Source organism: Saccoglossus kowalevskii, chromosome 22 (assembly GCF_978046115.1).
Source record: "Saccoglossus kowalevskii chromosome 22, keSacKowa6.1, whole genome shotgun sequence".
NCBI classification, from domain to species: Eukaryota; Metazoa; Hemichordata; class Enteropneusta; family Harrimaniidae; genus Saccoglossus; species Saccoglossus kowalevskii.
This window is the reverse complement of record NC_140662.1, coordinates 12,668,163-12,682,048: the sequence shown is the minus strand read 5'-3', so window position 1 is coordinate 12,682,048 and position 13,886 is coordinate 12,668,163. Positions and strand designations below refer to the sequence as shown.

Here is a 13,886-nt window from a genome sequence, read left to right as displayed (position 1 = left end):
CGCTCGTGAAAGTACGGCCGCAGGATACACCGCATCACTCGTGAAAATAACTTCCATACGCAACGAAAGCCACGGGGAGGGTGTGGGGTTCTGTCATAGCCTTCGACAGGTGTCGTTAAAAATATAAAACAAACATGTAAACATGACGAACAATTGACGTCAATAATATGACAAACAAAATAAAATGTATTTGTTCTAGTATTTTTTAGCTTAAAATGCCTACACATTTACACATGGTCAATAACGACACCACTCATAAAAAACGCAAGAATCACAAATTTACTCAGACGAGCCCCAGATGCATAAAAAGCCCCACCGGCTGCACCATAGCTTTCGCCATAGTTCCACACTCAATTACTGGTCCAGGCTTATTCTGGCCTTGTCATCAGTGCCCGGTGCAAACCTTCAATGCCCATCCCTAACCGTATCCTAAACAGGCAAGTCTTCTCCATGAATGTGACTACCAAAAATGACCGTCACACTACTCATGTAGAATACCCAAAAACCAAAGAGTCACAAAATTGCATAAATTAGCTCAAGCACCTGAGCATTCTGTCACTATACATTACCAACACACTACTAAAAATTAACTGCCATTGTACTCGCGTTACACTCAGTCAATGGTTTACAATATTGTGACATCATTTTGAACATCTATCCACAAACATATAATGCAAGGATTGATATATTTCGTAACCGAGCATGAATAAATCTGACTTGCGACAAGGAGTCTTACCTGCCTTTATTACTCACGCAAACGCACACACACACGTGCTATTTATGTATGTTGAATACGTTGTAAATGACAATTTTAAATCATGTTTGTATTAAAACAATATGGAAGCAACAGTCTAACAGTGATCATATGTTTATCAATCATCAAACTAAACATTCAATGTTGTATACACGAAGCGGACTGTGGCGGATATGTGGGTAAGACGAAGCACATTCTACAGTAATATTTTGCTCGTCTCTCGTCTTGCTGATCAAAAAAAGAGATTAGTATCAGCAATAATTTCTAGCACTGCCTGAATTTATTATTATTATTATATTATGAATTACAGGGTATTAGAATATTTCTTTAACAATGTCTCAAATTTCCGAAAGAGTATTCGAATGAGTTGGGACATATACCTTAGAATATGTATTTTAAGGTTTATGGTTGGGGTGAATAGGAAGTGATAATCCATATAATCTTTTGATCAATCAGCTAGACAGTTCACCACCACGATAATGGTGAATTGGTGACTTATCAACCAAGATGCCGTCTCCGGTTATAAGCAGAGTTTGCTGCGTCATGGAAACATGTTAAAAAACAAATTGCATGGAAAATTCCATGTTAATTAGCTAAAAAAGAAAGTTCCCGATTAATCCATAAATATGATTCGGTAAGGGTCAATTTCCTTCAATTCTTCAAGATAGCCCTGAGTTTAGATTAAATTAGACTACGAAAATCTTTCTAACGCTGATCTTGTCATCCGTTTGCATGTGCATTTTTCAGGAAGTCGACATTTGTTAATTTTGAACACTACGATAAGGACTTTCCGTTCTCGACAACGATTTCTGGAAAACAAACTTGAAAAACTGATTTTGCCAAGATAATTCAGAAATTTATATCAAGAATGATTCATAACGAAATGTGTTCCGTATGCACCCATAAATATTTGTTATAACTTTAAAGGAGCTGGATGAAATTACAAACTATGTAGTGTGCTAGACAACTCTTGTATGAACAATAACTTAAAATATGATTTTGTATATAAATACTACATTTTCCTGCATAAAAACAAAAGAATTTCACAATGTCGAAAAGGAAAGTCTTTAGTGTAGTGTTGTTGGTAATAGTTAAAAATGATACATCATCCACGTGGATCTGCTCATACGAGATCGAAGGAGTCTCTGTTTTCAACAGCTGTATATATCAAACTTCACCATCGCTAAGTTTCATTGGTGGACCACGAGCTCTTTTCCTTGTTTGCACGTCACCATGTTCGCAAACAATATTTGTAAGGGTGCCCTTTGAAATGGCACATTTTCTCGATGTTTTTGCGAGTACTTCGCGGGGTATACAGCGAGTTCTCACATTAGCATAATTTTTCTCGAGTTCATTCATCGCTTTTCCACATGCACATTCTCGTCCTTTGCTGATTTGCTGAGTGACTGTTATTTGTAATATTTATATGTTGATGCATTTTTGTCTTTCTAAACATCAAGTTTATTTTTGATTGACATTCAACGAGATCGTTTGAATTTTGATTTTGATGGCTGGTTCGAATTTAATTTGCAACGCGCGTGGTCGGCGCCTTTGATTGCGTTTATTTTGTATTTTCATTTTACTGGCCGCGTTTGTCATGTCACGCAACTGGAAGTCCAAGCTGACTTTATTTTGATTGTAATGAGTGTCAAATAACTTCCAACGTATTATAACGGGATATCCATTGTTCAAAGTATAGCCAACAGACAGACACAGGAACACAACATTTTCTATTTCAAACATTGCTTTACTTTGGAGAGACTATCTACCCGTTTCATTCAGACTATCATACATGATGCATTAGTATGCTTTTGACGTAGGTCCACATAAAATGTTATGAGTCAACAGTTCAATGAAAACGTATTGTCATGATTTTGGTCAGTGACAACAATACATTTAGCATAAAAACAAATGTCTACTGACTGACATTTTAGAGGGTTGGTAAAATGGAGCAATCATATGTTATTATCAAGGCGTCGCAGCGAAACGACATTTATTATGTGCCATACTTGCCGAATAAGGATGAAACATTTTTGAAATAAATAAATAAATATTATTTTGGAGTAAGTAATTTGGGAATACCAAAAAGCTATAAACGCCATTTCAAAGGTATGTGAAAAATACTATCGAAGATTAAAAAACTTTTATGATAAAAGCCATATGAAATTGTTTGCTGTCTAACAAATTGGGGGACGAGAATGAATATATCTCCACCTGTGGCAGAATGTGCACTAACATGAAATATTTGCTTCCATGGTTCACGATCTTGGGCAAGAGCTCCCGGCGAAATTATATCAGTGCCTGCCCATGATGTGATGTTATCCCTATTTATCATATCATGACACAAACCATTCGTGAGGGGAGGTCAAGCACCTCAAGAACTTTCTTTTTGAAGACTGAGGTGGTTGCTGGTGGTTATTTTTTACCCTAAATTTTTCATTCACTTTCATGTACTTGTTCTGTTCTGCATTCTTGGGAATTCTCAATTATTTGTTCAAGAGCAAAGAACTGTTTCCATTGCCAGGTCGGTGAGCAGCTGGTGAGGGGAAGCTTAATTAGCTAATTGGATGATAATCCCCATATTAATATTTGCCTAAAACAGTGTACGAAAGCATTGATCAATTTAGTAGTAGTTTGTCGCCAGATTTCAAGTATTCCGCGTAGATGTTTTCAAACCGGGAATTTCCCCTCTTTTATAATAGCGTTTAGGTCAGACCCCCCAAATACGCATCTATCTTATCGAATTTGTATTTTTTTTTAAATTTCTGTTAAAATTCACTTGACCATTGGCGCCGCTGTTACATACTCGCGCAAAGTGCGATACTTCTGGCCGGGAGTTGTCTGTGCGTCCCCAAAAAAGCTTCCTGGACACAATGAGCCCGGAACCCGCCGTAGGCGAGGTCAATTTCGAATCACCAGGTCATTCTTAAACGCGTAACTAGGACTGAATCGAGAATCAATTTTGGGTACCAGAAATCAATCAAAGACGCTTATTTAGGTGCAATTTGCGCTGTCAATACAAAGTGCAGGTTAATAAAATAAAATTGACGATGTTATTCCGGAAGAGAAATAGGAAATTTTGTTGTTGAAAAAACGGAAATAAATTGACAAGCAAAAATGGTGACGTCGATTCCACGCATGCAATGCAGGTCATATAAATTGTCTACAGTACACGTACACCCACCTTTCTATGACGTAGATTACTTTGCCAGCCAGCCGAGGACGCCGTACAGACATTGTGTTGAAGGTAAGAGCTCGTGCCCTGTTCCACAAATTTAAACATATTCTTAACAATTGCTTTACCTCTAAAACTCGGCACACCATGCTTTGAACTAAACGACTTCATCGCTTAACAAAGCCGCTTTTCAGGATTTATTGGCACATGATGTCATGAATCAAGGAATCTAACGACCAAAAAATAAACGTGACGTCTCATTGCGCCCACGGCAGCATATCGTCGCCAACAGCAATTTACTAGGCCTATGGCCTGTGAACTTATATGGTTTGTGTGATGTGCACATGCACGGTGCGACTAGTAATAAGTACCTAACCTACTGGTCCTGCACGGTCACCGTTGTCACAAGGCATCGCAATTTAGCATCTAAAACCAAAAATTAGAACCGATATGTGTAAATACTTGTACATTATAGTCTGGCCTATGCAGCCAGTAATAAAAATTGCAGTAATAAATGAAATTGGAAGAATGGCATCGGCAAAATGTTGACCTCGGACGTACCCATGCCTAGGATCATGGGTATGATTTATAGTTATTGCCCATTAATGTAATGTTATAGTGTCTACGAAGTATGTGATCATCATTAATCTTCATGATCATCTGTTATCACGCCATTGATTATTCGGCATGGGCTACTACACACTGTATAATATTAAGCAGAAAGTCGTGCAATAATTGCATTTCATTCACCGCATGAACTGGCATGACTGGCTGTACCCATTCTTACTTTCTCAAGGACATTGTTTGGCCCACTACAATTTTTTGTGATAAGGCTGATCATATGCACGAAAAAATGAGGGCTGCAATGTGTACATCAGAAATGCTCTTACCATGCTTGTGTTGTAACTGTAGCTATAGATAAATGGCCACAGCAGGAATGTACATAACTCTCATTTATTAGACAGAAACTGATTCGGCCAATTCCTTGTGATGATGTCTACATACACATGTACATCAGTGAAAGTTTTGCTGTCATCTTGAAATTGTACAACCGATCAGCAGTTCTTGTCACTCGCCTCAACCTGAAACAATGACATGTGTTGCCATTTGTTATTAAGGCCAAATTTTATTTTTATGGAAATGAGTTACCTTTTTTTCTAAAATAAACAAAAGTTGATATTAATACCATCATGTCAAAAAACAATTGTTTAAAATGTTTGTATTTGATGTAGACTGAACATGTTGGGAACAAAATCTAAAAATAATAATAACATCTCTACCTAACTACCCAATATGTTTACACCGAATTCGTTTTCATTGGCCTCATAATGGTTTGAGATCTGGTCCACGAAGATAATGATGTATGAACTGCTATTCTGTACAAACAGGTCCATGCATTTACTTTTTTTGTTTCATGTTGACTCATTTACAGTCCTGTCATTGGTGATACCAGGATTTTTCTTCCTATAGCATGCGCTGTCTTTGCGCATGGTCAATTCCCTCTGGTTATATGTGAGATGTCACGTTGCTATTGTCATGCGATCAATTCATGACTTTTATGAGTTCTATCAGTCTGATGGGATTGATGTCATTGATATAAGGCAGTGATATTCCTATGAAGTACAATTACATTTCATTATGGCTCTTTGCACCTACTGTATTTTCTATTCATTTTGAATAGACAGTTGGACGAACATACAATAGCCCGAATGTAAGGGAGTATATTTGTACGACACCCTGTAACTTTGCGTGATATGGGTTTATAATACTGTCTTTTACAATGTTGTAAACAGTTAACAACTGTTTTTGTACATTTTCTTGTTGCTGCACATAAAGAACAATATGACTACTACCAAATTGGTTGTCGGTCGTGATACCTATCATTTGAGTTTTCCGTCACCATGTATGCGCTTTTGCACCATAAGCCGTTTCATGCGCATCATATTTACCTCATTTTAATGTAAATGTGCATAACTGTGTTTCCTTTCATTGATAGGAATAGTTGATGCACAGTAGTGTTTTCAGCATCATCTCGCCAGTTATTTACAATGTGCCCCAAGACTTAATAATGATTCAATCATCTTCGAAGCATTATCTATTTAAAAAATGTTCTTCCTATTGAACATTTCTCTACTCAACCACTTACTTGTTTTGTTTTTTTTTCTTCCAGGCGAGATAATTCACCAATCACCTCTGTTCCCTACTGGTTAAACTTGACAATTATTGTTACTTAATTCTTACTCAAATGTTTTTTTTGTAAACTTGTTGTTTCTTGTTGGTTAAGATAACAAATTATTATTTCCTTGTTCATTACAGTCGTATATTCTATCTTTACATGGTTGTCTTCCAACTAGTCATGCTGAGTGATGTCTAATAGCAACTGGCCAAATTACTATCGAGTGGTGGGTGGGTCACAGTCAAGTACAAAATAAGCCATTCACTTCCAAATCATTCTTTCCGATCAAGTACTTTAACCTCACCCTCTTGATTCAAATGACATAACCAAAGACTTAAGACATCACCTACTTCCGATAACACACAGCACCATATTTATATAAGTGTTCATACAATGTACAATCAATTCAAACCACTTCCATAAATTTACCAATGGCTCCAAAATATCATTTACCCATTTAACTATAGCCTCTTCTATAATCCATCTAATACTTTTGTCTTGTGTTTCATTTACATAACGTTAGTCAACAAATGTTAGCTTCCCTTATTTGAACACTCTGGAAAACACAATCCCATTATCAAGGTCACGTTTAGTTTGCGCTGATCCCGCTAATTCCGGGTGATGGTTAATACCTCGAATAAGGAACTTACAAGATGAGTATTAACGTTACAGTCTGTGCCGTGAGGATGGAAATGTTTCAAGGCCAAAAACGTTGACCTCTATGAATGTGGTCAGACATTTACTGACCTGTTTAAATATGCACTTCTTTTATAACACACAAGTTTCTGCTTCATTTGCAAATTATATGCAAAAATGAAGAACAAAACTATTTCTCATTTTTAAGTAAAAAGAAATCACTCTTCGCTTCCAACTTTTAGGAAAAAAATCGATCGTCGCTCTAAGGCTTTCACAAGAAAAACCCGGTGGACAAGATATGGCAACTTTTTTTTCTGAGGGTCATCAATCCGGAAACATTCGGTTCTTTATAAGAGTTCATGATGTGTTATAAAATGGGCATTTCAATTTAAAATTTGACAAACGAATGTTTACATATAAGCAATTTAAATTCAGAAATATGAGGAGTTAAATTCAAAATATGCGAAATGAATGCTAAATAAACTATATGTATTGACAGTATTCGCAGGGATTTACAGAGATATAAAATAACAGAATCATTAGGAGCAACATCTGTCTTGTATCAATATATAATAGGATGTTCGGTACTACAGCATGGTACTTTTGAATTCCAATTGGTCTGTAGTTTGTATTTTGGAATTTAACCCCCCAAAACACAATAAACTCACCTTGGTGTTACAAATAACTTTGATACTAGTGTCGGGGTCCATAACAAAGCCCGTGGGCGAGTTCACACAAGTTTCATCCATGCAAGGCCTCACCAACCTGGAGTTTTGGAAAACTTGTCTCGGTTTCCGTATGTATAACGCGAACACATATACACCCCAAAACAGACATGAAACCCGGCCGGGTGCAAAACCTGCAACTCCGGCTTCGAGATGCATTTTCTATACGTTTTGTCTGCACTCCAAATTTGGACGTGGCGCGCTGATTGGCCACATGATGAGTAAATTATTTAATAACATCATGTCATTCGAACACCATTATTTCCATACGTTACGGTAGAAAAAAACATCCCAGTCGGCGCCGAATCTGCATAAACTCGAATCTTTCGATTACTTCCCCGTTCAATATTTCGCTTGAACATACCACACAATGAGTGAAATATTATACATTTGCAAAGTATCCGAGAAATAAATGTTTCGCCGTTTGGTGGAAGTTCGTGACCGAGCCGGTGACTTCAATGCACCACGTTTGATACCTTGAGTTGAAATATGATTTATTCAAGAGAGTTGGCATAATTTTCTCAAAACCTTCACGTTGTCTCTTGTAAAAGCGTAGCAACGAGTTATCGTTTCTGCTCACAATAACTCTAGCAAAATCGGAAAGTCTTTCGATACGCACTTTGAATGACTCAGCGTCGTGGAAGTTTCGCTTCAAATTTAATACATTTATGCAGGATTTTAGCGATTTACCAGACACAAGTTGCATAAAGATATACGACGCTAGTCATCAGGAGATATAGTGATAATATTTCTAGGAGTTTGTCCCTGTGGGATACATAAATGCGTCGTACTTTCAAGCCGAAAGTAATAATAATAATAATGTATGGCTATTTCTTTGCTATGACGTCAACGGTTCTGAAAAAGTTACATTAAAGAACACATAATGAATTACTATTTCTTTGCTATGACGTCAAAGGTTCTGAAAAGTAACATTGAAGAACACATAATAATGTATGGATATTTCTTTGTTATGACGTCAAAGGTTCTGAAAAGTTACATTGAAGAACACATAATGTATGGCTATTTCTTTGATATGACGTCAAGGATTCTGAAAAGTTACATTGAAGAACACATAATGAATGGCTATTTCTTCGCTATGAAGTCAAAGGCTCTGAAAAGTTACATTGAAGAAGACAATTAATGTTTGGTTATTTCTTTGCTATAAAGTCAATGGTTGTGAAAAGTTACACTGAAGAACACATATTAATGTGTTGCTATATCTTTGCTATGACGTCAAAGGTTCTGAAAATTTGCATTGAAAAACACATATTAATATATCGCTATTTCTTTCTTATGACATCAAAGGTTCTGAAAATGTACATTGAGGAACACATAATAATGTATGGCTATTTCTTTGCTATGACGTCAACGGTTCTGAAAAAGTTACATTGAAGAACACGTAATAATGTATGGCTATTTTTTTGCTATGACGTCGAAGGTTCTGAAAAGTAACATTGAAGAACACATAATAATGTATGGCTATTTCTTTGCTATGACGTCAAATGTTCTGAATAGTTACATTGGAGAACACATAATGAATGGCTATTTCTTTGGTATGACGTCAAAGGTTCTGAATAGTTACATTGAAGAACACATAATAATGTATGGATATTTCTTTGTTATGACGTCAAAGGTTCTGAAAAGTTACATTGAAGAACACATAATGTATGGCTATTTATTTGATATGACGTCAAGGATTCTGAAAAGTTACATTGAAGAACACATAATGAATGGCTATTTCTTCGCTATGAAGTCAAAGGCTCTGAAAAGTTACATTGAAGAAGACAATTAATGTTTGGTTATTTCTTTGCTATAAAGTCAATGGCTGTGAAAAGTTACACTGAAGAACACATATTAATGTATGGCTATATCTTTGCTATGACGTCAAAGGTTCTGAAAATTTGCATTGAAAAACACGTATTAATATATCGCTATTTCTTTCTTATGACATCAAAGGTTCTGAAAATGTACATGGAGGAACACATAATAATGTATGGCTATTTCTTTGATATAATGTCAAAGGTTCTGAAAAGTTACATTGAAGAACACATAATGAATGGCTATTTCTTTGCTATGACGTCAATATTTGTGAAAAGTTACATTGAAGAACACTAAATAATATATGGCTATTTGTTTGCTATGAAGTCAAAGGCTCTGAAAAGTTACATTGAAGAACACATTATAATGTTTGGTTATTTCTTTGCCATAAAGTCAATGGTTGTGAAAAGTTACACTGAAGAACACATATTAATGTATGGCTATATCTTTGCTATGACGTCAAAGGTTCTGAAAATTTGCATTGAAAAACACGTATTAATATATGGCTATTTCTTTGCTATGGCGTCAAAGGTTCTGAAAAGTTACATTGAAGAACACATAATAATGTATGGCTATTTTATCGCTATGACGTCAAATGTTCTCAATAGTTACCTTGGAGAACACATAATAATGTATGGCTATTTCTTCGCCATGAAGTCATAGGCTCTGAAAAGTTACGTTTAAGAACACATGTATGGTTATTTATATGCTATGAAGTCAAAAGTTGTGAAAAGTTACATTGAAGAACACATAATAATGTATGGCTATTTTTTTGCTATGACGTCAAAGGTTCTGAAAAGTTGCATTGAAGTACACGTAATAATATACGGCATGATAAATAAACATTAGATAAATGCAGTGGGACCTGTATTTGCAACCATTTTGCTGCTGGATTATAAAAATTTAAGATAAATATAGATGTTTGGTATTTAAGCAGGATTGAGAATTACTTAGAATTACTGTTACAATATCTTTGCAATTTTGAGAAATGTGAATTTATTGGCTGTTGATACTGATTATTGGACTGAAAATATATTACCTCAAGCTTGTCAATTAGAAGTGTTCATGAAAGCATGGGAAGGAACGGCGTGCCTTGCCGTCTAATAACTTTCATAAAGGTGAGTGGCAGGTCAAACCTATACACAACTGCGGAAAGACAATTGGAAACTACCGGGTTTGCTTGTGATTTACATAACAAAGCATGATTATGATCTACTGATTTGCCATGTATGTCATCGTGACAATAGCAAGCAATAGCAAGACCGCATTCTGATTAGTTCCTGTGGGAACCCAGATGGTGTACCTGAAACTGGGTCATTTATGATCTATAAATATACTAGATTTAGGACAGTTGTGATTCACCATTTCAATTGAGTACCCTGTGTGTTGCTGATACGTTATTGTGAGACAAGCGATAAAGGCTCCAATCATCATTCTGCATCTCCTGCTATCAGCGATGCCCTGCAGAATAGCAGCGTTCCTCTGCAAGCAAAACTCCTGTATTTCTTCCTTGTTGTGTTGCAAGTAGCTATTGACTATCATCAATTTCCACATCCTGGAACTGTGAGTTATCACAAATGCACACTTGCCTGGGCAATCTTCTATTTTAGTGAATTTATTTATTGTATTAATCTGTGTTTTGTTACTTATCATTATTTTAAGAAGTATTAAAAACAGGAGCTTAAACTTAATATTTTGGTGTGTACGTATTTTATTTCCAGTACTATTGTTTTGTCTATCCCCATTCTACCAGTGAACCCGCTGTCCAGTGAGAGTTTTGTTCGTCTCTCTCTTAATATATTAAGCAGGCCTTCACTGTGACATTCATGACTCAATGTTCCTCAATGCCTTCATTAGTGATGCCACCATTTTGTTTTTCAGCACACATATCAATTCTGTTCATCAGTGCTTACTTCCGCGTTATTCACTTTGAATGACTATTTGTTGTTCTTGGGTCGGTTTGGTATTCGATTTGTATTTGCATGTGTTTGATTCATAACATCTTCTTGAATTATGTAGTAGTGTTTAATTTTGTTCTTTGAATCATGTGCAAGCCATAGAGTTGGAATGTCATCATCATACATTCCGAGCGGTAAAATAAGACTTGTTCCTCTAGGTCCAAATGACAAAAATATTATGAATTGCACATTTAACATCCGGAAAACTCCAGTTTGAGACATTGATTGTACATACACTTCCACATTGTTCATATACAAAAATGAGCTAGTGATGTTCCGTTGGCAATACATGTTCTAGCTCTAAGATCATCCACAATTTCCTGTCGCAGTGTCATATGTGAAATATGCCAATATTGTTGACTTGGTCTGCAATAGCAGAGAACTGACAAACAGCACTAGGCTCTGAATCCAGACGCACGATAAAACCGTACATATTAATCCAATCTCTATATAGTATTACATTTTATTGTCCACAAAACTAGAAGCCATTTGGTTGGCATTCAGTCGCCCCTGTCAAACTGGTGATGTATTTTAAAGGAAAGGCAATACATTTTAAAAGTTCTTGTCATTAAATATTATCTTTTATCTCGAGATACTTAGATTTCTTTACAAAGTCCGACCCTTCCTAATATAGTTTTGCCTTGGCTTTTTTATGATCGACTCACAAAAATGCACCACATATCTGTTTTGTATACTCGGTGTTGTTGACGTCTCATTCAACTGGATACCATCTGTGAATTGTATTTCTTATTTGCCTGAGATAGTTTGGAAACATGCATTTACGTTCCTCAGTGAATTTGTGCAGATATTTCGTCCGAGCAAATCCTCTATTTTTTGTTTCTGTTCTAATATTATATGAAATTCCCCCACCAAGCCACATTATTCATAATGTTGCAGTATTCAGTTCTCAACTTCTAAGTTTGTTCCTTTCATCTGTAGTAAATCATACAAAATCATCTTTCTAACAGTAGGATGGCCTCTTTCACATTTACCCTGACTTGGGGTGATATGGAGAGCTTCGAAAAATGTTAACATTCCGCTTTTCCGTCAGCTTGAGCACGCTTCCATAAAATTCCTTCCTATTAACGTACCATCGGCAGGCCATGTGCTCCGTATATGGTCTTTAAATGATCAGCCATTTCACCGCTCTTTTTGGAAGTTAAAAGATGCAACCTCAAGTACCTACTGGCCTCGTGGAGTAGTGACATGATGTATCTGTACTTCTGATTACCAAGCCAAAGCTCATCCGGATGCATATCGACCAGATCAAGTTGATGCCTTATCTGTATCCCACGGGCGGTTATGGATTCAAAAACTGGCTTGTTCGTGAATCGTGTTTTCAAGCGTGTATGAGTTCATAATTCATCTAATATAGATTGTATTCTTTCTTTACTGATTCCATTGTAAGTTTGACGAATATGATATTTTAGTTTCATACCACCATATCCTTTTGTTTCATTAAACGCTTTTTCTACACACGTTTTTATTCCACTTTCTCGTATAACTAGCTTGTTGTCATGGTGAATTTTATCATGGCGTATACTGTATTTATTACGACCCTCAAATAGGAAGAAGATAAATATTGGCTATATCACTGATTCAGTTAAGAAAATAAATATAATAGTAGATAGTATCTACTTGCACACAACTTTACTATTGTCTGTTGTTTCATATCTGTAGACAGAGTGGTGCTTACAATGATAAAATACGCTGAATTAACACTCTTTACTACAGTGAGAAAGATCAAGCTTTCAAAACTTAAGAAACAATGCTTGCAGTTTTCTCAATAGTCAGTCTATATAGAAAAAAAACTACTATATCGTTTGTTTTATGTTTTTTTCTAGTAAATATATATGCTTTGAAATTGATTCATTCAGAAATTAGAAACTTCATGTGAGGTTGTCTGTAGTTTCATATATTAACATTTCTTTATTATTTTAGGACAAAACTGGCATTGGTCAAGCATCAAAGCTATTCCACAAACTAGATAGTTAGTTAGCAGTACTCCCTCCCCCTGTTTCCAAATGTTCGGACCTGCCAGTGAGTTAAAAGAGAAGTCAAGCCAGACAACATAATATTCCTCGAGGGAAGAGCGCCGCAAATTTAGGAGAATGCAATTTACAGTTTTGGATATCACTTTTCTTTCTCTAGATATTCGATTTTTCAATATTATATAGTACGTCAGGAAAGAATTGTGGGTAAAGTGTGACATCATATCTACTGTTGAAAAAAATGCTTTCATCTATAATATGAGAAATACTGATGCGAATTTGCTCAAAATGTCGGTGAGCATATAACTCATATATAATATCATTATAGTAATTGAAATTAGCATATTACAAATACACATAAAATAAACGTATTTTAGTCTTTAAAATAGAATGACACTTTTTATTCCCTTTTTTGTCGTCAACATGATATATATCATCTATATAATCTACACACATCGATAAACCTTATACAATATAATTAAATTTGAGTATTTGGTAGAAAAACACAAAAATTCATATTTTCAGTACTGTTGCCATGACAACTATTTTATATGCACCGCTACAACTATGCTACCATGTTCTAAACTTTCAGCCAATTTGAAGTTCATCTTTTGAAGTTATAGATGAAATCATTTTCTTCAATTTCTGACAAC

The 13,886-nt window shown here is 35.7% G+C and overlaps 1 pseudogene; it reads right to left on the bottom strand.

Moving 5' to 3' along the window:
* Nucleotides 1-12,142: 12,142 nt before the first annotated feature.
* Nucleotides 12,143-12,570, bottom strand: LOC146729010 (uncharacterized; annotated as a pseudogene).
* Between the last annotated feature and the right edge of the window lie 1,316 nt (nucleotides 12,571-13,886).